This window comes from Bombus impatiens, unplaced genomic scaffold (genome assembly GCF_000188095.3).
Source record: "Bombus impatiens unplaced genomic scaffold, BIMP_2.2 scf_0098, whole genome shotgun sequence".
Lineage (NCBI taxonomy): Eukaryota > Metazoa > Arthropoda > Insecta > Hymenoptera > Apidae > Bombus > Bombus impatiens.
This window is the reverse complement of record NT_176517.1, coordinates 84,777-112,147: the sequence shown is the minus strand read 5'-3', so window position 1 is coordinate 112,147 and position 27,371 is coordinate 84,777. Positions and strand designations below refer to the sequence as shown.

The window sequence follows — 27,371 nt, the reverse complement described above, 5'->3', positions numbered from 1 at the left end:
ATCATCTAATGATATTATCAATAACTATCATTTTAACAAGGATATTCTAAATGATTACATATTTTATAAAGAATAAATATTAATAATATATATAAATAATATAAAATAATTATAGATGATAAATATTTTAATAGGAAATAGTTGAGTATTTTTATTGAGTATTTATTGACTTAATAGAGTATAGTTGAAGAAATTAATAAATTCGGAGATGTAAGTCTTTTGAAAATAGTGATAAATCCATGCTATTCTGTAGGAAACAGAATGAATAATATTAGTTTAATTATTGTGTTAATTTAACTTAATTAACATGTTAACTGCCACGGGGACGTATGCTTTTTACTAATTTTTTTAAATGATTAAAACAAAATAGAATTCCTAAACTAAACAATTTTTAACAATGTGAATAATTTGGATAACAGTGTTAGAGAAACAGCGCGGAAATATAATATTGTCTAAGAATTAAATGTTATGTTGTAATACACTCTATTTCACTTTATTACGATTTCCAGAACAGAATACCTAAAAATCGCGTAGCAGTCAACGTGTTCATATAAGTCTACTTATAGCTGACGTTATTAATATTTTTTCGATTTTCACGAAAGTGACAAAAGCACAGAAAATGTGACCTGTCGTGTTTTTCACCTTCTTCATTTTTAGTACACAAATACGGCCAGTAGTTCCGCGTTGAATTTACTCTTATGTACTTCTTCAGTTCCTCTGGCCCTGTTCACTCGAAATTTTTTTCACGGACTGCCCGACAAAGGGTTCTCAGCGATACAGAAGAAGATGGCAGCAAAACAACGAAGGAAACTACTCGTTAAAGATAAAAGAAGAGAACGCTTCACGTTCCAATTATCTCGCATGAAAGAAAATAGTTTGTTCTTCTTCTCTTTTTTATTTTTCTTCCTATTCTTTTTTTTTTGCCTGACGATTTCAATGTACAACTAGTAATACCCTGTAACTATGAATTAGTAGAACAGTTTGTGTTTCGAGTGCACCACCAGGACACGAAAATCCATCTTGATAGAATTGTTTAATAGCTTTATAAACTTGCCGCACTAAAAGATCCCATTCGAGTCAACATTGTAGGAAAGTGTAGACATAGTCATTTTCAGGGAGAAACTTTTAAGTAGGTCAAATCACCGAGGAAAGTTAACCCTTTGTGATTCTGTAGACTCTAGATACTGTTTCGCTCGATTCTTTTTACTTTACTTTTGATTCGAAAAGAAAGAAGTTAAACATAATGTTTAATGTGAGATATGTAGTCATATACTTCTAGTGGATCACAATATCCTAATAGATTTCAATGATTTATTTCGTTTCTTCTCAGATTCTTCTAGTAGAAATAATTTAATCGTAAATTAAATACTAGTTGAATCTGACAGACGGTGTAAATTATATGAATTAAATTTTATGGTGATATATATCTGGCGCAAAGTTGAATTAAATCTAATTAAATACCTAAAAATGAAAAATACGTACTATTAAATATTAAATATTACAAGTATCCACTACCAAATAGTAAAATTAATATTATCTAAATAATATAAAGATAATATCACAGCAATGTTAAATAATATCTCAAGGTAATATTAAATATTAAGATTATCTAGTAATAACTATACCATTTTAAAAAACATTTTAAGATAATATATTAATATAAAATTAATATACAATTAATTACTTATATATAAATAAATTAATAATATTAAATATAATATAATATAATTGATGTAAAAATAAAACCACAGTAATATTAAATGACAAAAGAATACTAAAACAAACGGAAAGTAGATAGAAATCTATTATCCAAAAAGTTGCACGTATTATCTTCAAACCCACAGCCCAATAAAACTGCCATAACTATTTGCAAAGGAGAGATGTAAATTGATATTTTCAAGTACAGGTAGCGAAGAATATTTTTAATAAAAAGATATCGTAGAATATTCAGTGGGAATAGAATCACGAAGGTGTGAACTTCTATAGAGACTGTAGACAGATGTAAAATATCATAGTAAATAATGTCGACCGGTCGTGTTCGAAACATACATATTGAAAGACGAGCTCGCGAAGAACTAAAAATCGCGGCTGTTCTCTAGGGTATAGCATCGCGTAGCAAGCGTTACCATGACTCACAATGCTTGCTAGGAGATATATCATTGTAACAAGTACATATATACAAAATGTAGGAGATCTGGAAGAAGAAATATTATGGAACTTTGAAGGGAAAATTTTTTTCATCTTCGTAAGAGCGATCGTAACGAAACTATTGGAGTGAAAAATGAAATGAGTAGAGTCACTAGCACAAAAAACGAACCGCATTTATTATTTAAATGGTTGCTCGTGTTTCGATGGTTTAATAATTTTCTAGAAAAATCGTAGAATCTTTCTTGCGGGTTTTTTCGTTGTTTAGCTTACGAAGTTACTTTCCTGTGAAATATGTGTTGGCGAGATGATGTATACTCTTCAAGTATTTGGGTTAAAAGTATCCATTTTGTATGTTTTACAAGTAATGTTCGTGCGCTAGTTTTCCAGTTGAAAATATTAATATAATAGATTAATATATAGATAATAAATATAATAGATTACTAAAATCTTTCTCAGGAAGTTGATCTTAAATCATTCGTGTAGAGAAATTAGAATTATTTTGAGAGAATTTTATACGCTGTTTGTATTTACATTTTTAGAACTTCGTGTACTGTTTGGGTGCTATTTCTTAGATTCAGGCTAACTTATTGCAAATATTTCATAGTAGGCTCACCTTGTATGATGTAAAATGAGAAACTATAATTTCTCAGTAGATAACTTCTTATTTAAAAATAGATGTCTCTTATTAATTAAAGGCACATTATATATGTTATATAATACATCTATTATAATACTATATTAATAAAAAATGTTCGACACTGACAAATTCTTTTTAATAAAACTTTCATAAAATAGGAAGTTCTATATCAACATCATTTATCAATGATAAGAAAATATCTTCTAGCAATACAGAAATGGAATAATACACGAAGATTCTTTATCAGAAGATTAGACATACAAAGATTCTTCATTCTAAGGAAGGAAAACAATTTTCATGAAGAATAATATACCTAAATGAGAAGCGACGACGAAAAATTACATTTTGTGACACTATTTTGAAATTGTAGACTAAAAAATCAATAAACTTCATTACTCTGCGAAAACAGAGGCTTTTTCTTATTACGGTATGTTCTCGAGTCCCAATGGTAAAGAGTAATTTTAAAGGTAACATTATAGTCGGTTTGATATGGAAATCACAATTATTCCCAAACACTAGCATGGTAAGAAAGATGACGACTATTCTACTTAGCAGATAAAAATGTCTTGGAAGAAAGGAGAAAGGAAATGAAAAAAGAAAAAAAATAGATGCGAGGGAAGAAAAACTCCCCTAACTCGTTTCTTTCCTTCCTATTCTTTATATATCTTATTCTTCTTTCTCCTAATTTCTTGCTTTTTCTTTGAAAAAGTAGAAGAAAGAATCATCCTTGATATGGTAATCATCTTAAGAAGTGGAAATATTCATTGTTAATGTTGAAGCCGGCAGTAATAATTTTCGTTGCCTTTTAGAGATGTCTCGCTTAAAAGACGCTGCTTTCCGCGAGAAAGAAAAGTCATGTATTTTCTTTGGTCTGTTTTTTTCCTTCTATCTGTATGTTTCTTTCCCTTCTACTTTACATATCTTAAGAATTCGTCAAATAAAGTCATTTCGTGATCTAAATACGAAATAATAACCTGAAACAATTAAATATTATTAAAAATGAATCCGATACTGATAGGTCATATTTGTTTATGGTTTCCTTTAATTCATAAATTTTCATTAACTCAATTAAAATGAGTTAAGGCAACAGAAGAATTCAGAAGATAGCACAATTGTCAAATTTATAGGAAAAACAAATTGTTAATGATTATTTCTTACCACTTTCAGTAGAAATATTATTAACTATTTTATTAAAATAGCTCCAAGTATTATTCTCTTTATTCTTATAAGTGAAGTATTTTTGTTTTATAAATAGACTTTTCCATATTATTGCATCATGCAGTAGAGACATTATATTTTCTAGCTTCTCTTGGAGAATACATCTGGTTAATGGCGTACGAAGCATGCAAGTATGCTTGAAATAATGCAAGAATGGTAGAAACAATTATACGATTTATTTTTACCTTTTATGAGAGAAAAATCCTCTTTAATGCTATATAATATACACTATAAGTATACTTGAAATAAAACATGATTAACGAAAATATTTATTATATTTGATTCAATCGTATTATAAACCTTTCTTACATTCTTTAACAATAAAATAGGAAGAACGCATATTTTTGCAAACTCCATTATAATAATCTTATCAAACGAAAATTTTCTTTACATGAAAATTTCTAATAATAAAGTTTTAGCCAGAAAAGAACTCTACTTTAAACAGATCATTGTTCCGTTTTAATCCTCTTGATATGTTTGCAAATGTCGCATCGTATTCTAGTAAAGTACGCTGCATAAAATTATGCAAATCGTACAACGTTTACGAATTTTGAAATACTCATACATGATTTTAACAAGCTTATTAGCGTAGAGAATTATTTTACGTTAAAACGGAACGAATTAATTGAATTTCCTTTATTTAATAATTACGTTACTGTGCGTCACACAAGAATATAAGGTTGTTTCAATATTTTAATCTGTCCGTTTAATTAGAAAATTATATTTTAGTTAATTTCAGTTAATTTAATTTTAGTTAATTTTGCTCGGTTAAATTGGCACAATTTTATCAAGTTAAATACTTTGGCCAATGAAGTGTTTATGAAGGACGAATAACGACTGTTTATGAAGTCGATTGAATAGTTTATGTGCAATGTAAATAGCATTTTCGTTGCTGCTGTGAATAATTGAAAATTTCTATTGATTTCGATATAAAATGCATCGCTATTGCTTATATTGCCAAAATATCAATCGCGAAACTTAAATTATTGCCATGTTTCCTATTTTTATGGTTGCTATAAAATCTATATAATCGATAGAACAAATCACATAATTTTTCATAAAAAATCAATTTGAAGAGTTTTGCTCCAAACTAAAGTTGTATGAAGTTTATTTATATTCGACTTATGGAATCAATTTAAAATCTTTTAAAAGTAGATGTTCTCAATTTTATGCAGGTTAATACGATATGATATGGCCGATAGTCTCATGAATTTTGAGTAAGTATATTAAATCGATAGCATGTAGAATCAGAATATTAAACGAGAACACGATCTCGAATATAGAATTTCTATTGTATATGTTCTTATTTTATATCATTCTAAAAACAAAACAACTTCGTAATGTACACGATGTCAAAATATTAGTCATATTTTTCTGTTATAATTTATTAATTAGTCGTTGGACATTATAAAAAAATATAGAAAAACGTACGAATAAGTAGTGACAGCTTGACATAATCAAACCGTGAATACACATACATCGTACATTTTATGTAGGAGTACAATAATTAAAAGAACTTATTGAAGGAGAGTGACATGGTTTCTCGTCGTTTGAACAAAGCTATTTGTAAAAAACTATATACTGTATTTAAATATTAAGCGACTAAACACAAAATTCTTTTTATTGATCGAACTCATAACGACAAAACTTGTCAATGAATTGGAAATAATAATGCTGCAGATAATTTAGTTTTTGCATATAATAATATAAACAGAAAAGTGATATTTTTCTGGAAAATAAATTAGAAGTTACAAGCCTATTTAATTAATGGTAGCGATAGTGTTTAATTTGTATATCTGATAACTACATTGTGACTATATTGTTACGTCGCGTAACACTCTACTTAGACCAGGCCACACACCGCGGGCAAGATGGCAACCAGATGTCTTCGGATACTTACTGCGTACCCTCAATAGTCTCAAGTATCCTCCATAAATCTCAGGAATTTCCTAGTCGAGGTCCTTCAAACCGAATAAACATCTGTTTTCCGAACCATTTCTAAAGACCATTGTCTACTACGGCTTGATAAGGGAAAGTTAGTTTTTCCAACGTACGATGCAACTTTCCTCCTACTAACCACTTTCTAACGAGGGCGGCTAAGACCCTTCCTAGTCCACCAACCTTCCTTTAACCAATTAACAACGAAGCCTATTTCCCTCACTCTCTTAGCCAAAATCGTTACCAACAAATCCGATGGTCCCGTGCGCTAGACACACCCATCCTTAGCTTTCCTCCGCCACAGCATCGTCCCCGAACATCACTGATTTTCTATCCTTCGAACAGGCAATATCCTTCGACCGGGTTTACACCCGAAGATCAGTCTCTCACTCATCTTATACATACGCACCAGCGTAACTATCTTCTTTACAAGTTGTTAGAATAAACGGTGATTTATAACTTACTATACAGTGTTACATTCATTTTGTGTTACACCGAAGTTGTTGGATTGTGAAAATATATAATAACCTGTTAGTAGCAGCGTTATCTTCAATTTAACTACCCTTATTATCCCAAAAGAAATAAGCGATCGAACGATTCGCGGCGTCGATTAGCAAATCGTAACGGGAATTTACGACTCCCGTTGGCGCGCTTCTTCGAGACCGTGTCTCCCAGCGAACGTGCGAAAACATTTGGTCCTTCGAGCCGGATAATCAGTGGCAAGTGGATAGTTTTGACACGCATCCGGTCGAAAACGTTTAGTCCTTCGAGCCGGATTATTGAAGCAAATGAGTTCCTTATGACGTAAATTTAAAGAAGAACCCAACTTTATAAATTTCCTCGCAGCCCAATGTTGAAGTCATAAAATAAATCTTTATCTTTAGTCGAAATTCTTTATTATGGAAAATACTATCATCTTAACATTCTTTAACATGCAGTGGAATCATTTCCACACGTACACATGGTCTGACGTTTAACCTTGTCTGTAACGTATAACTCACAGTCACATAGTCCAGAAATAATTTTTTACAAAGGAGTTTATTGAGTCCAGAAATACAGATTTTAAGTGCATTATTCACAATAAGCATGAATTTTTGTAATGGTATGTTAGGCAAAGGTACCGATACGCGGCGGTACGGCGTAGCCATGCTGTATTATGTGTGCTTTACATTTTTTGTTGTATGATGCGGTTTTTGGGTTTAAGCCTTTGGGGAGCGGAGCTTTTTTTTTTATTCTTTTTCTGTCCTGAAAAACTTGGTCGCAAAACAGGACGCTTCGGTAGCTTGCTTTTTGGGTGCTGTGTAACTTTGGGGAGGGGTGGGATTAGAGGGATGGGGCAGGGGGGGTGCGTTGTTAGGAAATAGGCAGCTGAAAATTAAGCTGTTTTCTTTTATATTTGCCGCTTGCGCGAAGTGGTTTCTTATTAGCTTTAGGTATTTACAAATATTTACAATATTTACATTTTACACCTGTGTTATGCGGTATCAGAATTGAGTTCTGCTAATATTTGCAATATTTACACTTTACACCTGTGTTATGCGGTGTCAGAGTTGTGTTCTGTTGGTTTAATGTTTTCTCTTATTTTGCTGTGGGTTCTGTTCCACCAGTATTTTTTTGTGTTTTTTCTGTGCTTGTCTTTGGTGTCTTTCCGGGGGAGGGCCATGTTGTATCTCCATCTGGAGTCTGCGGTCTGTCCATTTATGTTTTCTTCGTAAAGTATGGTTTTCATCCCTGTTTTTCTTTTCATGTGATATATTGGGATGTTGTTTTGGTCCTGGAGGTAGTTTTTTTCGTCTAGGTATAGGAAGGCTTCTGGGGGATGTGGCCTGTTGTCAGAGTGTTTTTTTGGAGGGATGTGGCCTGTTGTCAGAGTGTTTTTGTAATATGCGTTGTTAGGAAATAGGCAGCTGAAAACTAAGCTGTTTTCTTTTATTTTTGCCGCTTGCACGAAGTGGTTTCTTATTAGCTTTAGGATGTGGCAGTCGATGCGGTGAATGTTGGCTAGGTCGTATATTGTTTTGTTTTTTACATATTTCTTGAATCCGCTGTGTTCGGATCTGTATGTGCTCAGGCAAGCCCTGATGCATTTTCTTTCGAATATGAGGATTTTTTCTATCTGGGAGGCTGATATGATGTTGTACCAGATTGGGCAGCCGTAGGTAATGATCGGTCTGACTAGTGCTTGGTAGCATAGTATTTTTACTTTGCTGTCGAGATGTTTGGAGTAGAATAGTCTTTTTATTCTCCAGAATGCTTTATTGGCCTTAGCAAGTTGGATTTCGGTGTGCTGCTTGTAGTTTAATTTGTCGTCTATGTTTATTCCTAGGTATTTTACGCAGTTTTTGTGTGGTATGAGTGCCCCTTTGTTTCCCTTTGTTTGCTTTTTCTCTCTTAGTTTTGTGGCCTGTTACGTAGATGATTAGGTCATCTGCGAAGGCTATGGAGCGTTTATGGGTGGATGTATTGAGATTAAAGAGGTTTAGTAAGTCACTGTTGTAAATACTGAAAAGTAGCGGGGAATTTACTGTACCTTGTTGCAGACCGTTTGTTATGGAGAATTCTTTGCTTGATGTGTTTGAACCTTCGGTCATTACGAATGTTCTGCTTGTGATCATGTCCCAGACTATTTTAATTAGGTGTTTAGGAAGGTTTATCTTGATCAATTTGTATATGAGACCTGGGATTCAGACTGTGTCAAAAGCTTTTTCGAGGTCTATTAAGCAGGCGGCTACTCGTTGTTTTGCGTTTAGGGCCCAGCAGATGTCCGACGTAAGTTTGTTTATTGCGTGGATTGTGGAGTGTTTGTGTCTGAAGCCAAATTAATTTTCTGGGATAAATCCAGAAATAATGATTATATCAAACTGATTCAGTCTCTCAAGTTTATGACATTCTGAAAGTCGATTTTGGGGTTAGAGGCAGGAAATTCGGTTCGAGAAGGTTTTAATATCGCATCGATTCGACGGATAAATCGTTTTAAAGTAGGAAGTCGACGAAGTTGGAAGGGTGCACTCGGAGAAGCAATTTCAGTGTCTTGTCTGACAGTGTTAGGCTTCTACTACTTGTTCAACTTCATAACTGAGTCTTTGTGTGAGAGTGATGGTGGAGAAGCTGATGAAAGTAATGTTGTATTACGGATGTTGGAAATTTTGTTAGAGTTCCTTTGAAATTTATAGATAAATTCAGAATCCTGAAGTTCAAGGTTATTAAGCTCTTAAAAAAATTTAAGCATTTTTATGTTGAAATTCAAAGATCTAGAAAGATCTCTGAACTACATGAATAGTAAATTATTAAATTTTAATTGAGTAATTTTTTTCTTCTTCGTTTATTTTCTCAGTGTAACATACAGTTTTCTTTCTAAAAAAATTATACTGTTTGTTTGAACATATAGATAGTACCGAGGCAAAGCAGGTAGAATTTCTTGGGTACGCTCTTAAATTTTCATGCTCGCAGGAATTCTTCGCAAACAAGAGAGTCACATAGTTTCCCAGTTTCAGTTCAGTTTACTTGAAACCTTGTCGAGTTTCAGATACATAGAAATTCTACTGTATACACAAACATTCTGAATATTATTAATAACAAATTTTTACATTTTATTCCACAAATACCTTTGCAAATGTTTATAAGAAAACATTTTCTTTTCTCCAGAGTTATTCTTAAACTAAAAAATTTTAACAAGTAATGATTATTGTATATAGATTATTTAAAATTCTCAAAAAATGATGTATGTTTTGTGGTAGCTTTAGCTTAAAATTTCTAACTGATTTGACTTCCAATTAAGTTCCATGTCAGAGTGATATTTCCAGTGGAATAATATTTTTTGATCTGGTTTGTAGTGAACAAGCGCTTGACAGAGTTGATTCCATCGATTACAAACCATCAAAGAAACAGAACTGAAAATATCTCCGTGTAATTTGAACCTTTGCAAAGGGATCCAGTAATACGAAGAAGCCACGGTAGTCTCAATTACGCTTGGTATGTAGTACTGAAAAGGACATCGAGGAGCGATAAGTCACAACGAATCTCACTTTGAATTGAAACCGCAAATATATTCAGTGGAAACGTAAATTAACTCTTGTTCTGAAATGTCTTGCTATTTTCTATCTGTTATTTTTTAATCATACATTCGTTTTCTTACATTTAAAAGCGTTTAAAATCCATTTTCTTTTTAATTCCAGAACGATCAAAATTTCTTTTCTTTGAATTTTAGATCCTTTGAAATTCCTTTCCAATTTAGGAGCATTCAAAATTCATTCCTTTAATATTAAAACATTTGAAATTGTTTCTATTGTTTGCATTTGAAAGTGCTTTTTTATTTAAACACGTTCGTATTTCTTTTTTATATTTGAAAACTAACATAAAAATAGTTAAGATTCGCAGATATTGTAAAAATATTTTGTCATTATCTTTCTAATTATAGTTTATTGATTTACTTCTATTGCTTCGTTCGAGTTCTATGGCATTACATAAATCACCCGTGACGAGCAATAAATATTCTTAATTTATTTTAATTACACCTAATCAATATCGTATATGTAGCGAGAAAGAAATGCCAGAACATTCGAGGTAATCAGTACCTTGTGCTGCCACGATCTGCAGATATCTGACACCTGATTGACCGTTGGTTAATTATAATTTCAGAAACACATTTTGCATGAATCTATATTAACGAAAATGTGCGAATGTTACGCAATACTAAATGTATGTGTGTATCACGTTCCAACAATCACATACGCCATAAAATCATTAATTAAATAATAATCATGTATTGTCACGTTAAAGTCTCAGACTTTTATATTATCTCAATTTTAATTAAAAAGTTTTCGTATAGCATGCACACAGACTAAAGATAGTTAGATAGCATTTTTTGGACTAAGATTATCTGAATTTTAAGAAAAGCGCAATAAGAGATAGCGTAGAAAATTTAAAAAACGAGGGAAATAGAGAATTAGCGAGAATTAGAAGATTAGACAATTAGATAATTGGAAAATTAGATAATTAGATAATTAGAGCATCAGAGAACTAGTCAATTATGAAAGTAGAAAATCACACAATTAGAAAATTAGTAAGAAGGTAAACTGGAAAGTGAGATAATTAATCAATTATAAAATTAGAAAATTTGGAAATTTGGTTGTTCAAAACTCTGAAAATTAAAAAATTTCTAAGAACAGAGGCAATTGTTATTTCACAAATATTCCTAAATCTTCAAACGATTTCAAATGTCAGTACCTAACTGTACCCAACTGCAGTGTCTCAGCTACGTAAGACTTTGCTCGTTAAATCAATGCAGGGAATTATTAACTAGAATTTTCGCACGACAATTCCAGGCGTAAGATGTTTCTTGTTCACGCTGGACAATAGTTAAACGTAGTTACGTGTTCTTGAAGGGCTAGAGTTAAATAAACGATGTTTAATTTACTCCTGTCGTGTCTTTGTATACTCGTGCAAGATTGAGTGGTTCATTCGCCTTATTTTATTGTGCTAAAGGCGTGAAATTCAGCGGAAACGTGGTCTGCTGGGGACTTGAGCAAGGTTAACTAACCTAAAGCGCTGTTCAGAAAACTTTAAATCTGGTAAAATTATCGTTTGAAACGTTTAGACGTTTTCATTCAATTAAAAATAAAGTAAATTAGACAAAATACGATAAATCATTTCAACTAATTTATTATTCTTAGCTTGAATATAACATATGAAAAATATCAACATCAAATAAGTTATTTTCAAATAATAGTCTCATATATATCTTAACTTGGAAAATCAAAAATAAAATACATGTAGATATTCCGTAAATTACTGATTGGTGTAGTCCAATCGAAAGTCACAGTTCGCGAGTCTCTATTTTAGTTAGTCGTTTCAGCTCTGAATATAGAAGAAAGTTAAGAGAATTATTTATCACTGTGCTCTGGGGATTCTCTGTGATTTATGGTCGATTAAATTGTATTTTAGGGATTTTAGGCTACGAAGTGAGCTGTGAAGTGACCTTCAGATATGTCAGTATTCACATTGATGTTGAATAATCTAAATTATTAAATTAATCATACAAGATTATATTTTGAATTAAAATTAAAATGGTTACTGTGGTTTCGAAATATTCTTAATAAAGATTTACATTTATTATTATGTATTTATTATCACATTGAATAACTGTCACGATAAATTAATGTGATAGGATTATATAAGGTGATATCTGGAATATAACTTTGACCGAGGGAAAATTGTATTAAGCGGTTCATAAATCAGCGCTTTTAGAAACACGGGGACTTTTGTCAACTCCATTATGCGGGAAAAGATCACGTGGTTCCACTTTGGCCCATGGTGTTCACAGATTTCTTTTTTAGCTTCTGTCGAAAGCTTCCGATTGATTAGCGTTATTTTTCACGATGTCAGAACTCCGTGTACAAATACGTCGAATTCCTAAACTGCTTACATTACCATCCCTCCTGTCGGAGGTGGCTGATATAGTGGCAATGAAATATCCCCACCGGAAGCTCGATAAAGTTCCTACGAGTTTTTGGTCAAGTGTGTTCTGTCACAGAAACAGGATTGTTTCCTTTTACGGATAATATTTCATTTCTGATGTGGGTAAAAAGCTAATTTTTTTTAAGGAGGAAACTAAGAAAAGAGAACGAAAAACGGATGAAAAGAACACGCGAAAAGACGGAAAGGAAGAACGGAATGCAATGTAGAAATAAAGAGAAGGAATTTAAGAAAGGGATAAAAAAAACAGGAAGAAATAAAAGGGAGGAGTAGAAAAATGAGTAAAAGAACAATAAAAGGAAAGAATAGAAGGAAGAAATAGATGAAATGAATAGAAGAAAGGGATCGAACAAGGAAACAAGGAAAGGAAAGAAGAAGAGAACAGAATAAAGGAATAGGAGGAAGGAATGGAAGAGATAATTGGAATGAAAAAAAAAAGAAGTATGGGAAGGATGAAAGAATAGTAGGCAGGATGCCTATTATCTGATTAATATCTGCTTGAAATCTTTTTATACATTTTTTTACATTTTATACATTTTTATACATATATAATTTAAAGATTATAGATTAAGTTTTCTCGTGTATAAAATTTTCAAATATTTTTTCAAGCCTTTGTCCATCTTAAATCTTTAAACCCACGAGAATTCAAAGTATTACAGGATAAAAAAAAGAGAAATAAGTAAAATAGCAAGCAAATGAGACGGAAGCATAGCCGGAGAGAGTGCAGCAGCTTTGAACCTTGAAACCACTTTTGACTATCTCCATTTCACAAAATGCAAGCCAGTTAGCCTGTTTAACTTGCCGACTCGCAAAAATATTTACCGAGGAATAAAAGCAACCGCTTCTCTATTCAAAGTTAGTAGAAATCAGTGGAAGTTTTTCGAAAACTTTCACGGTAAATAAACGATGCGACTTAGCGATCGACTGTCGAACGAAGAAACGAGATACTTCGACGAAGAGTTGCTACTTTCAAGCTTTATAAGGCACTTTCGAACATCACGGTGCACGCCCTTTCCAGCGAAGAAAGAAACTTCTCACCGAGGCAGTTCGAAGGACGAAGAAATTTCGCAATCCAGCTCTGGTTCTCTTTGCTGAAGCCTGTAAACCTGGTTGTAGAATGATTCCTCAATGCAAGAAGTCGAAGACCGGCTACTGAACTTCCTTTCGACCCTTTTGTTTTTACTCCGATAGAAACAGTCGACCCGTCTTACTTCGTTTGTCGTAACAGTGAAGCGAATTTGTATCGGGAAATTGAAGCAGAAAAATGCAGACCAAGGAAAAAGTAATGGCGGAAAAGAAAGGTAGAACGTAAATGAGTTAAACACGATTTCTAATTCAGGAGGTTTGAGTCACTTGGGTTTGAGGTTTCGGGATTTGAATCGTTCGAGCTCTTTTTCAAGGACGTAGAATTGGATGTGTTTCTTTTGAAATTTCTTGTTAGATATTTAAATTTAAAAGAAAGTGGGTTACTTTTATTTACATATATCCAATCCTACGTTTAAAAAGTCGAGATGAGCCACATAATGTAAATTCTCTCAGGATAGCTGTTATTGAGATTTTTATTCAAGATTTAAAATGCAGGGTACTTCTCCGGAGATTTAAACTTTTTCATTTAAAAGAAATAAGAACATTTATATAATATCACGATATTCATGATACATAATATAACGATCTGAATTTTTATTCAAGATTTTTTTAGTATTTTTTGGTATTTTAGATTGATATACTTCTCTCGAAATTTTTAGTTGAGTATTTAAGTTTAAAAAATAGTTATGTTTTTTACCTATATTCAATCTAACATTTAAGAAAAAGGAATAAAATGTTATATAATAGTGTATAATATATTATAATTTCGAATTGTTTGAAGGAAGAATCTACTTCTTTATGAAACTATTCATTGCTAGGTCCACATGCTTTAACCTATGCGGCACAGCAGCAGTTTTTCAGACAACCACTTATTGTTAGCATCATCTGTAGGAGGCGTATTATCGAACTCTGTGCGTGACACTTCAAGTTCTTCTCTGTTACATGGTCTGTAATACTAGCACGCTACTATCGCAAACTATAGTACTCTAGGCAGTCTGGGGCCGAGCTTCCGGGTAGTAATTTGATAGCTGCAAGTACCCATTGTTCTTAGTTTAAAAGCAAGCTAGTGCTCTTGAATATTTTCTTTCTTTACGCTTCTTACGTTCTTATTATCTTGTAGCAATACAAAAAAGCACATTTCTTGAATACTTTGATCTGTATTAAGATCGGTAATAAAAGAAATGATCAACAGATATTTTTATATATTTCAAATAAAATATTGTTATTTTTGTATTAAATTTGTACTTAATTTGTACTTAAACGTTTCCACAGATGAAAATTTGCAATTTTTTCAAAATTGATTTTTTCACAAACTGTGGGTCCTAGGGAAGAAACGGTTTGCAGATTCCTGTCCAGCTCACAAAAGTCTTGAAGAATCACTTATTGAAGGTTGCAGATTAGATACGTATTGAACAGTGTTATTTATCTCTTTACTATTACGCCAATTTAACATCAATTTATGAAAAAGATTACATTCAGACGATCGCGTTAAATATTTTTATATTTTCTGTTTATCCACTGTTGGAATTCTTCAAATTTTAATTTAGCTAGAACATAACAGTTGTACTTACAATTAGAATGATTTGCTTCTAAGTTGAAGAACTTGTGTAATCGTAGAGGCAATATGCAATTGCTACTCGTCAAACACAGCGTTGCTCGTAGGAAAGTTTTAGGAACTCGAGTCCCATAGCTCTCTGATCTCTCGAGCTGTGCTTGGTATGCATCTGAGGTGGATAGGTCGTGATAGTGCTACTGCTGGTGTATAAGATTTTTGTCTTCATCCGGGTTGCCTTCTTGTCAGTTACGAATTGTGCAAAACAGGACTATGAGTGCCGGTATTCGAACCTGTGTCTTAAAAGCGTTTGTAACTAATTATGTTAACTACTGCGCTGCCGTCGTCCGGCTTAGGATAGGGTCTTTGTGTAACAAGCCACGGGACAGAACCCGTTGGAAAGTTTTTGCTGTCAAGTGCCGCTACACATCTAATTCTTTGACTTGTACGAACCAATTATTCTGAGAGCCTAAACTATAAGTTAGTTCGGTTTAATAGGAAATTGCGACTTTTCGTATAGAATCCTGATAGCGCCACGCGTTGTTTCGCATTTTCCAAACATTCCGCTTCATTATTATGTACTTGCAAATCCTTAAACTCTCTAATTCTATAATATGAGCGTGAACAAATATCATACCCGCCATTTAGAAAGTTTCTTTTTGTTTTCTCTGATCTTTATTTTACAGGAATATACATAACTTGTTGTTTTGTGCTTTGTTTCTACGTGATTAAGGGAAAGTAGGACAAACGACGAAGAAACTTTGGGTTTAATTGAAAGAAACGTAAAAGCTGCCGAGCGCGTTTTATCCCAGGTACAGTTAACAGCTTTCGTTGAATTAAGTCTGCTAGCTGCATTATGCCAAAGACTGTGGACGTATCAGGGAATTAAGTGCACAAGTCTCTGTTTACTAGACGTATATTGCAACGAAATTATGTAGAGTGTGCACGGAGTCACAGGACAGTATTAACACGAGACACAAAATCATTTACGAAAGAATATTAACCTTGTTGCGGAAGTTGTTCATTAATATTAGGAAAAATGACAATGAGCAAAATTGGATATGAAGATTACAAAGAAAAGATACGACAAGTTTATATTTCTATTTGTCGAAACAGATTTTCTCTTAATAGAAAATTCACCAAATTTTTCTTAAGAACATTTAATTGATCTAGTTCTGTACTTTTGTTATTTAAAATATCGGTTTTCAAAAACAGAATTCTTTCAGACGATAGTGTAAAGTGTCAAAACGTAAAGTCTAAACGCACTTTGTATCCAGTTAATATCTCGCTCCGTCTGGAATATATAGAACTTGGAAGTTTATATGCAACAGAACGCATACCATGAGTAGATTGTCAGACCCCACGACCTACATTTTTTCCTGGAAACTCGCGCGTCCTAAGCAGCAATAGTAATCTGCTGACTCAAGGCTTGTCGCTGACCATGTCACGTGTACGAGCTTGCAGCAGATCAGTGAATGCGTACGCGTGAGAGATTCGAGTGTCCGATAAGAAAAGAAATAAGAAGCAGTCGAAAATTACGTTTCTCTTTACACGAACCAATTGAGAAGCTTATCTGAGGAACTGAAAGTCGTACTGGAACGAATGAAGAAGTATTGTAAAATTTTTGTAAGAAATTACAAATAATTTCGATATTAAAATCATATGAATCTTTGGTAATTTTAATACATTTGATATTTATATCTTTATACAATATTTATATAATATATAATATAATATAATTACGCAATATAGTATATATTTTCATAAACATAACTAAATAGATATTTGTTCTACCTGTCCAGTATTACAACGGGTACTTTTATTAGAATATTTTATACTCTTTTATACAGAATATATATACATATTCGATACATTTGTGCTCTTAAATTTAATTTCATAGTATTGTATTTCATGTTCGTTCATACCTGTTTCATACCTGCTAGTAATATCGGTTGGCATCCGCGACTTATGCTAACTTTCTGTGTACATTCAAGAATTCCGCCGGCTAACATTCGTTCGAAGTTTATTCGTGTCTCGTGAATAACGCACCCACCCTTCTTGAATGTATTTGAAGAGCGAACTACGATAAAACGTAAGAGTCTTATGGTAAGACGCTCTGTACGGGGTTGCATTATGCGCGACATATCGAACCATCAGATTCCCCCATACTGTATACTTTATTTCGTGATTTTGTCGCCAATTATTTTGGAATACCGATGTTTAAGTTTTATTCTTCGAAATTTTGTCATTGCCATCCGATAATATTTTCTTGTCGTTAATTGTGAAAATGAAAATCTTTTCGTGGTATTATCTGGTAAGGAGTTTCGTCAAGAGATTTCATCGTCGCTAACAGGCGTTGATCAGTACATCCGGTTTGCTTTATGAGCATATTATAAAAGTTGGTTCGAAAAGGCTTTAAAGTGCAGCAACAGCCACGGGAAGTTGATTTAAACCAAACATCCATAAATTTAGCGCAGCTATAAATTCGAGGATAGAGCAGAGCTGCTGGAACCAGACTGATCAAAACAGCATACCGTTGTTTACTTTTTTATTCGGATGTCGTACTTCTTTTCAGCTCATTGATTTATATCTTAGAGAATTTTTAAAATTTTGGGTCATCTGCTTTTTTAGGGTTCTAAATATTTATCAGTGATGATAGGAATATATATAGAATAAAATATATAAAAAATTGATATAAAATAGAATAGAGTAAATAGAAATAGATATGTATAAATAAGAATTGTAACGTTTTTTCTTGAAAATTTTCAAGCTATATACTTTCGCTATAAGGCGACACAATAGGTCACTGTGATATTAGGAAGTTTATTAATTCATAATTACAATTATAAAAAGTTATAATTATAAAAATTTTAGTCGAGATTTACCTTTCCTAATACAAACGCGAACAACTGTTCTTTAATATAATATGTTATTCTGTAAAAAATTTTAGACTTATATTTTTGTCATACACCTTACTAAACACAATTGAAGGTTTTACTACAATAAGAGAGCAGTTTCGATATTTAAATTATATGCATTACAAAAGAAAAGGAGGTACAAATTTCATATGCAAAAATGCAAATGTTTATTACTACGATTATTAGTTGACTATGAATTTATAGCACGTTTAGGTAACGTATTTGATTTTTATTGGTTTATATATTTAAATTACTGATAATTGTAATTGTCTATTTCGATTATGAATTCATTGAATGAATTAGATCAAACAATATAAGAAATTTCAATCTTTCCAGAAGTGAAATTAAAAATTCGAGTAGAAAAGGACTTGAAACAATCTTTTGAAAATCTAAAATTTTCATTTCTGTTACCTATATTTGAAAATATTGTGTTCGGATATTAAAGTACGAAACTGTGGAAAATTCAAGCTATTCTACTATCAATATAACAATGGATTTATTCTACAAAGTGATACAAATGTCAACAAAAGAAGAGTCGTGAATAATAGATTGATACTGAATCTGATGCAGCAGTTCTCTTTCACGGCAGGAGAAATCGAACTGCATGTTGTATCAACATTTAATCTTGATTTCTTTGTTTCTCCATGAACGTTGGTCGGTCCAACAAATTGATTCGGAAGATTTAATAAAAAAAATGCTCTCGTCAGAAATACAAAGGGAGATGTCCCATAAAAACAGATTACGATTTACACGTCAATATTTTTAGAGCTAATTAATACAAATTAATATAAACTTTTGGCAGTTTTGAATGTATTATTATGGAATAGTTTTGAAATTATTCAGTTATTACTGCAGTGAAAACAAATTTAATCGATGGCGAGAAATGAAATGACTGATGGTGGGAAATCTGATAAATTCCATTTTTATTTTTAATTTAAATTCACAATGAATTTAATACAATTTTTTAAAAACTAAATATGTAATAATGCGTACTATTTTTTAACCTAATAATAATTTTGTAAATTTCATTCTGAATATTATTAAATTGAAACGCCTGACAATTTTCGAAATATATTGAGGAATAAAGACACAGCTTATGTTAACTTTCCTACTCCATTCATTAATAGATATACTATTAGACATTTATTTTCTTAGGAAAATTTGGCATGTGTGTGAGTTATGTCTGTGTTCTCTATTTTATACTTCCAAGGGAGTTGCTTAGCCAGAATGTAGGGGTTAGAGAATTTTTGGTACAGATTGAATTTTCTTGGGATTCTATTGGCATGATGAATTAAAAGCTGAACATAAGTTTGGTATACATGTATGATACATATCTAGTATTAGGGAAAGTTAGGATGACTATAGTTTGGACAATTTATTACTCTTTTGTGTGTTGGAGCGTACCGCAATTTAGAAAAGACTGTCTCAAGTCCCCAAGTCATGTATCATTTAACATAAACTCAAAGCTGAACTTCTTCTAATTAAATCTTTTAATATTTATAAATACATATGTAACACAGATATTATGTTTAATCTTCTGAAATATCTATTCGCCAGAATATATCGTTGGTTTCTTAGAAAAGTGACTCAAGCAAAAGGATGGAAAATTATTCATTAATCGACTATTTAACGATATAAAAATTTATTTTTTTTTCAATGTAGTCTCTATTAATCTCTATTAATGAAGAAAAACTTTCTTTGGGAAGTCTTTATTATCGAAGTTTTGAATTGTGATATATCTGTGTTGCTCTAATTAAATCATATAATTTTGTTGTGTGATTATTCCATTGCCATTTTAATCAATAGCTCTCGTTTACAATTAGACCTCTGCAAATAATTCAAAAGTAGTGATTTTAGAGATTCGTTACTCCTCCTTAGAACCGACTATATACTTCAAATTCATTGTAGATTTTATGAAATATTTTTTTATATCTGTTACGTGCTCTATGTTCTTTAACCTCGTTTTACTTTCATACAAAGAGTTTCATACCTAAATTAAAAGAATAATCTTGCAATGTTAACCTAGATTGTGACTTTGTTCGTTAGAGAAACACACTTTCCTCATAGTTTCGCTTTTTATTGTTAGCTCGTCGAATTTCACAAAAAAGCATAAAGATTTCAGGAAACGCATCGATCACCGTTAGGTCGCGATTTAAATCGATGAAGCAGAACGACTGACGAGATCGCTCAAGTGTAAAGCTGAAGTTGATTCGATTCGCCGGTTTACAAAGCTTTTAAAACGCAGCGCGTATTTCCTTAGGAAGCTGATGGCTTTCCACCAGGTGTGTCGTGTTAACACTAACCTCTCTTTCTGTGGAGAAACATTAGGGGTAAGATAGAACGATGGATGTAAAAGAAAGGAAAGGAGAGTAGATGTAGAAATTATTCATAAAATGAATATTCTGATACTAGAAGATATATAAATTATATTTTTTAATAATATTCTAATCATTTAAGATATAAATAAATTTTCAAAATATTTAAGAACATGGGGGAAATAAGTAGACCACGTAATTTTATGCAAATATTTTTATGAATATGATTTGGAAGAGAGCTAAGTAGAGATTTGTTTTTAAATACCATATCGTGTATTTTACGTTGGATACTTTACATAGTTTTTCATATTATGTACGTAGTTTCTCCAAACGTGGTAATTTCCTTTATATAATTTCTCTCTCAAATTTTTCCATCTATTTTTTATAAATGCATAAATATTCATAACCAAATGTTAAATCTATTTATTAGCAATTAAACATTTTATCACATTGTGAATCAATTTCTTAACTGATTCAATTTTCTATAAGTACATAAATATCTACAATCTAATGATAAGTTAGTTACATTATTTACTTTATTTATTAGTTACTTTCTTTCTTACACAAGAATAATTATAAAATTTAATATTATGTTAACCAATCCTTGTATTGCTAAAATTATCTTCTTGCTTGGCTTCGGAATTAAATATTTGTCTGAAATATAAAAAGAATTTGATAGTTGTTAAAAATTGAAAGATTTTTATGATTCGCCTCGAGAAAAAAAGGAGAGGTAGTATAGAGTCTCTTTCTTTATAAAAATTTCCTCTCAGTTACATCTGTTCCCATCAATCTGGACGTACGAAAAGTTTCAGGGTAGTTCTTTTCCTGCTATTGCTTCCTTTGTAGCGTGCTTGCAGAAAGTAATATAGATCTTTTGTACGCTTCTAAACATTGGAAGAAGAGAAAGAAGCCGTGACTCGACCTTTATTTGATGTCGATTCGTAAGTTTGAAACGTACGAATCTCAGAGAATGAAAGACGCAAAATTATTAGCAGGCCTTGTTAAGATAAATTCATCTTTTCTTTTTCCCGTTTATAATTCATTCTCTTTCTCACATTGCGATGGATGTTCAGGTCAAACGAAACATCTTACCTATAATTTTGAAGCTGAAACTCGAAACTTTCTATTTAGCAATTCATTCATTCGTTGTATTTCGTCCGTCCGTGTATTCCTTTCTATGCTACTATTCAAGATGTGCGTTGCTGCGTTTGTAATTGTACGTGGCAATTAAAGTTTCATAGTTTCATACGGTGGTAAGATAATTTCCTGTAGCTTCGGTTTATCTTCGGCACGAAGTTTAAACATATTTCCGGATAGCGTCGAAAAGTAAAGAGATTAAATAACCGTCAGGTCGAAGTTATTAAGCCTGTTAACACGATAAAATTTATCCTTACCTTTGCCAACCGAGCGTCATTAGTTAGGTAAAGTTTCTCAATATGCTACGAAGTCTATGAAGTTTCATTCACTGTAAATAAAATGGCAGTCATTTTCCTCTGGAAGCCGCTTATTTATTTAAGTCATTTAAGTCTGAGTTTATATTGACTCGCATTACTTGCGCGATAACAAACGTTCATTTTCTGATTTTCATGGTCTTTATAAGTTTTTAAGTATTTCGAAGATTTTATATCCCTTTTTATAAGGACGATGAATAATATAAAAATTATATTTGTAATTATAAATTTAATCTTTATACTGTACGCGATATGAATACAATACACGTATTTATGCTAAAAATTCTCTAAATGGAATTTTGGCTGAATTCTTAAATTATATTGAATTTATTTAGCTCTATTAATTAGAAATTCAGTTTAGTTTAACCAAACTTTAATTCATGTTTAACTAAAAATAAAACTATAGGATTTTAAACACTAAATTTAAAAATTAAAACATATTATAGCTTTTGTAATATATGGAGATATGGAATAGAGAATTTGGAAATGGAATTATCATTATAATAAAATAAAGTCATTTTCTCCTGGGATAGGAAAATGTACAATTACGTTGGAAATTATCAGCATGTACTTGACTATTCAATTAAAGATGAAAGAATCTAAAAAGAGATTTGATGTTTTTGGTTGATACGGGGAAAATACGTGCAGCCCCCTATATTTATGACACACTTTCCTGTGTTCCATCATCCAAGAAATTACGTACATGATGAATGCTTGATAAACGTATGTGGCCCACTTCGCTCGTAAACCATAGAAGCAGAGTACAAGAATGCATAATTGCTCGTGCAATCTCGTGCAGTACACACTTTCCTGATGCACTAAAATGGTTTCTCCACGCAAAAGGGCATTGCTTCGTTGAGTATACGCGATTAACTTCCCATCAAGGATGGTTTTAATCTCATAATCATTCCTTTAACATATTCGCTTTTATGATGTGTATGTGATGTCGACTCTCAAGCATTATATAAATATTGAAAATCTCGGAACTGAAGAAAAGTCTTATAATAATTGATAAATTCATATTCTATGTTTAATACAATTAACTTAATCAAAATTGAAAAATTTCGAAGGTAAATAATAATACATGTAACTGGAAAATATCTCTTGAGTGTTAAATACATATTATGTCAAAAATTGTTCTTCTAAATATTTGATACAAAAATATTAATTACTGAGCTAGTTAACAATAAAATATCTAAGCCGCGATACGTGAATATCACATATCATAGGAGCATGTTCGAAAAGATCATTCTTTCATATTTTCTTAATATTCTCAAAAAATTGATTACAAATCAAGAAATTCGTTAAAATCGAAGAAGATAACACGATAAAAGTAGGGGCAGTGATTGGAGCGAGACTTTAAACTCTCAGGATCTATCTTGGCTAAGAAGCAAGGTCTTTCTCTAATTCAGAACTCGGACGATAGAAGAAGATGGGGGTCGTGGAACGATAATAGGAATTCCAGTCTCGTAGCGGAAAATTTCACCAAGACGGGGACAAACAACGTCCCTTTACCGAGGGCCAACGTATTTTTTAAGCCCCATCACGCGCCAAGCCATGGGTCATAAAGTTTTGCTACCCTTCTTGGTACTTTAACGAAATGGATTCTACATTATAGTGATCACATCGCAGCGTGTCGATAACACGGCTTCCGTTCTGCCGTTGAGATATTAAGGGCAGTTTTCTTGCTTCGTACTATTTTTATTTCTACTTTCCTTTCTTTATTTTAAAACACGTTTCATATGTATACTTCATCGACGTGATGCATTCCGACGCATTTCCCTCAGAGTGCAACGAATACATGCGTATTCCCAGCGAAACCAACGATACATTAACATTATTCACTTTCCCTCTTATTTTTCTTATTTCTCTATCCTTTCATATTCCTTCGCTCAGACGTTTGTTTTATTTCCACGGTGTTCAGTGGTATCAAGAAAATGTAGCCACGCTTTTACACGATGGGGAATTTATAGAAAACGCGAAGTGAAATGATGGCGGATTTATCGAACATCGGAAGTAATATTCCCTGAGAATCCGATAAATCATATATCGAATGCCGACGTCAAACAAACACGGGGTGTAACGGAACGATATTTTTATAAACAGGACATTGCTTTGCTCGATGTTCTTGCAGAATCGAGGGATTAGGAGATGATATTCGATTGTTTGGTCGCGTCGTTGTGGAAAGAATATCTCGTCGTGTATCATGAAAGTAATTCATTGGATTTCTTGGAAATTGTAGGTATTCCTTTCGAATTTGATAAGTTATATAAGTAGTCTCAATATTAGAAAGTTCGTCGACCAGAACAACATATTTTCCAGCGGACTTTAATACCCTGATACTTTTAAAATTGTTATTTGATCTTTTTTATCGATAGCAAATAGAGAAGAATTTAAAATCTGTATTCTTTCGAAACAAAACTTTTAATTTATGTAATGATCCCATCGTTTACTTTACACGAAGAAATTTCTTCCATAATTTGGTACTTGAAACATGCTAAAACGTGATTAAATACCATATTATTTCCATATGACGATATACATCTGTTAAAGTATACAATTACTTGCACATAACTTATATTACATAGAAAAAAGACATAATTATTTCCTTAAAAAGAAAAAACAATCAATCCTAATGGAACGGAGTTGATCACCATATCCATTCTAGTTTACAATCAAATTGTTTCCCATATCAATTTTTTCTATCGTAATCCAATTTTCTTCTAAAGTAATTTGATTCCCTTGAAATTCCTCACAAAACAAGATTTTATCCTCCCATTTTTATCAATCAACGCGTATATTTCACCTTTTTTACTTTTGTCATCGTGTTACATCCAATCGTCTATCGGGAAAGATCGATGTTTACCTTGGATTATTCGAAAAGTTCGTTTGCTCATTTAAACATAATATGACGTTTCGTCGGTATGTTCACGAACATAATTCGCAAAACATAGCTCGGAATTATGTTGAAAGCAAGCGTGAAAAGAGCAAGGTGAAATTTAAAATTCGATATTCTTTGCGTCAAGAGACACCGTTTAATTAGTGCTTCGTAGCATTCAGCTATACTAATGTGAAGGAGTTGAACATATTGACATAACAAAAATTGAACGTGACGATATTAATTTTCTTACGATGGCTACTGAAATTATAGAAGAAATATTTCTACATAATTTTATGTAAAGAGCGTTACTAAAAACGTTTAGAGAAATTCATGTTTTCGCGAAATTAAAGAAATTTGTGTCACCTACTAAATATTGTAAGTAAAAATTTACTTTGAATATTTTATGTTTTTCGGTTTCATCATATTCCAGTTTTAGGTTGCATAAAATGTAAAAGGCATTCGTAGTCTGGTTACAGACATTTACAAAAATCTTCAAAGATTTTATAACACGAAGACCTTCTTTACTTCATAATTCTCTTCAGAAATGCTTTAATTGACAGAACATTAAATAATTTAGAATATTCTACGAGAGGAGAAGCCAAAAACCTAAATATATTATTTGAAATATTATAAATAAAGTAGTAATACAAACTGAATTTATTGAAAAATTATTCCACAACATCAAAAGAACTCTCGTTATCGGCACAGAGAAAAATTGTCTCAGTAATTATATTAAATTAATTAATAACTTCTTAAGAAAGTATCAATTTTTCTTCGGAGGTAGATAAAAATAACATCACAAAAATCTTTATATTAATCTACAAAGTAAAAGATTTTCATTCATTGTTTGATCTAAAACTTTTACACAGTACTGTACATGTGTCTCATCTTTTCTTCCGCTTTGTCCACCTTGTTACAATTTATTTTGATCGAACTCTGACTGGTGGAACTACTCTTGAAGTGCAATTTTCTTTATTTCTTTTTCTCTTGGTACATCGTAGTTTCGTGACCTATATACACATCGTGACTCGTGAAACATTACTCACTTGTCGTCAAACTGAGCTGCCCTAATTTATCGTTGGCTTGCATGTTTGCTTGCAACAAATTTGTCGCGAGATCACACGGTTCAGATGTTTTACATAAAATATGCAGATTTTAATGTATTAAATAATTTTAAAACACCGACACTTCATTCTCATATAACGAAGAAAAATAAGTGATTGCTTTTTCTTTAAAAATCTTTGGAATTTCAATGAAATGTTAAAGAAGCTGTTATTTTCAATTGGAAGATAATGTAAGGAATATATGTTCGATTTGTTTAAAAAGTTTATATAAGGATAAGAAAATTGTCCTCCTGGACACATGCAATTGTGCCAAATGGGAACGAAGTTGCACGAAAGGTTGCATCACTACTATGCTATTATTGTAGTCTTATAGATGTACACAGAGATGTAAAGGAGCAGCTCCAAAAGGTAATAAGAAGAAAGTGGAGAGTAAAATGAAAGGAAGAAAATTGTAACAATCTCGAATTTGGACTCGACAAAAATGAACTAAGTTTCGCAAGAAATGTATTATACAAAGAATATGTTGATATAGTTAAAGGTGGAACGAGAAACATTTTTAAGCAGTAAAATAAGGATTCTAAGATAAAAGTTGACAATTTTCAAAGAGATTTATCAAAGAAAATATTTTTATAGATAATTAATAAAGTTCTTTGTTAGTTTCTCTCACAAACGTAAACATCCAAGACCAAAGTTACAATTTTTAAAAAAACTTCTCAGAAAAGTCTGTTAATATAATTAAAAAGGACACATATGATAGAATTCTTCAACCAAGAAGCTTTCTCGCAAAAATAAAATAAGATCCTTCATCGAAGTTAAAATTTCTTTCCGAACTTGAAGAATTAAAAGTATAGAGAAATGCAAGAAGCGGTATACTTTGAAACAAACTATGAAGAGGTAACGCGAAGTATTTAATGGAAAACTTCGCCTTTTAACAGAGCTAATAAACTCGATCCCAGCCCTATAGAAACCCTTTCTTGTCCAGAAACTTTCAACCTTCGTTTCCTTGTTTTATTCATCTCGAATCACGCTTCTCTTGACACATTTGCAGCAAGTAATTTTACAAGAAATCCTAAGATAGAGAATTGCAAGTTTCTGCAATTTAAACAAGAATTTGAAAAGCTTGCTTTTAAATATCATGCATTGTGTCACTTACCACTTTTAATTGGGATAAATGTAAGTTCTTCTTTCAATAAACCTGGAAAATGTCCAATTACAAATTATGTTTATTTCCATCATTAAGTACCACTTTTGATTCAGAAGAAAAGTATCTCCTTCTTCAAACTAAAAGACAGACTGTACGAAAAGATACAACGTCACCTTTACGGAAACAGATATCAATGAATAACCATACAGCATTGTTAATATAGTGTAGAACACATTAGAACTAAAATCAAGAAGAATTATATAATAGTTTGGTCAAAGTTAGGAATCGATTAGACTCGTAGAACTAAATCATCACATGAACAGAAGTCGCTTCAAACTCAAACTAAACTTAACTAGAACTCAGTCAGAACTTAGTCAGTTAGTATGTATAGGCTTCTACATATATTATATACACCACTGGTACGGGTAAGGAGAACAGAAAGGTACGTGGTCAGACAACCGTGAAATTATTGTTACAAAGATTATACTAATTGGACAACTGACGTATCCAAGAATTTTTAAAGTAAAGAAGATGAGAATCTCATA

The 27,371-nt window shown here is 31.9% G+C and overlaps 1 protein-coding gene across 1 annotated transcript in view; it reads right to left on the bottom strand.

Moving 5' to 3' along the window:
* LOC100747957 overlaps nt 1-26,857 on the bottom strand; it is a 261,408-nt gene extending 234,551 nt beyond the window's left edge. The window contains exon 1 of the mRNA XM_033318454.1: nt 26,836-26,857. The gene's annotated coding sequence lies outside the window, so the exon portion shown is untranslated. The remainder of the gene's footprint in view (nt 1-26,835) is intronic.
* Between the last annotated feature and the right edge of the window lie 514 nt (nt 26,858-27,371).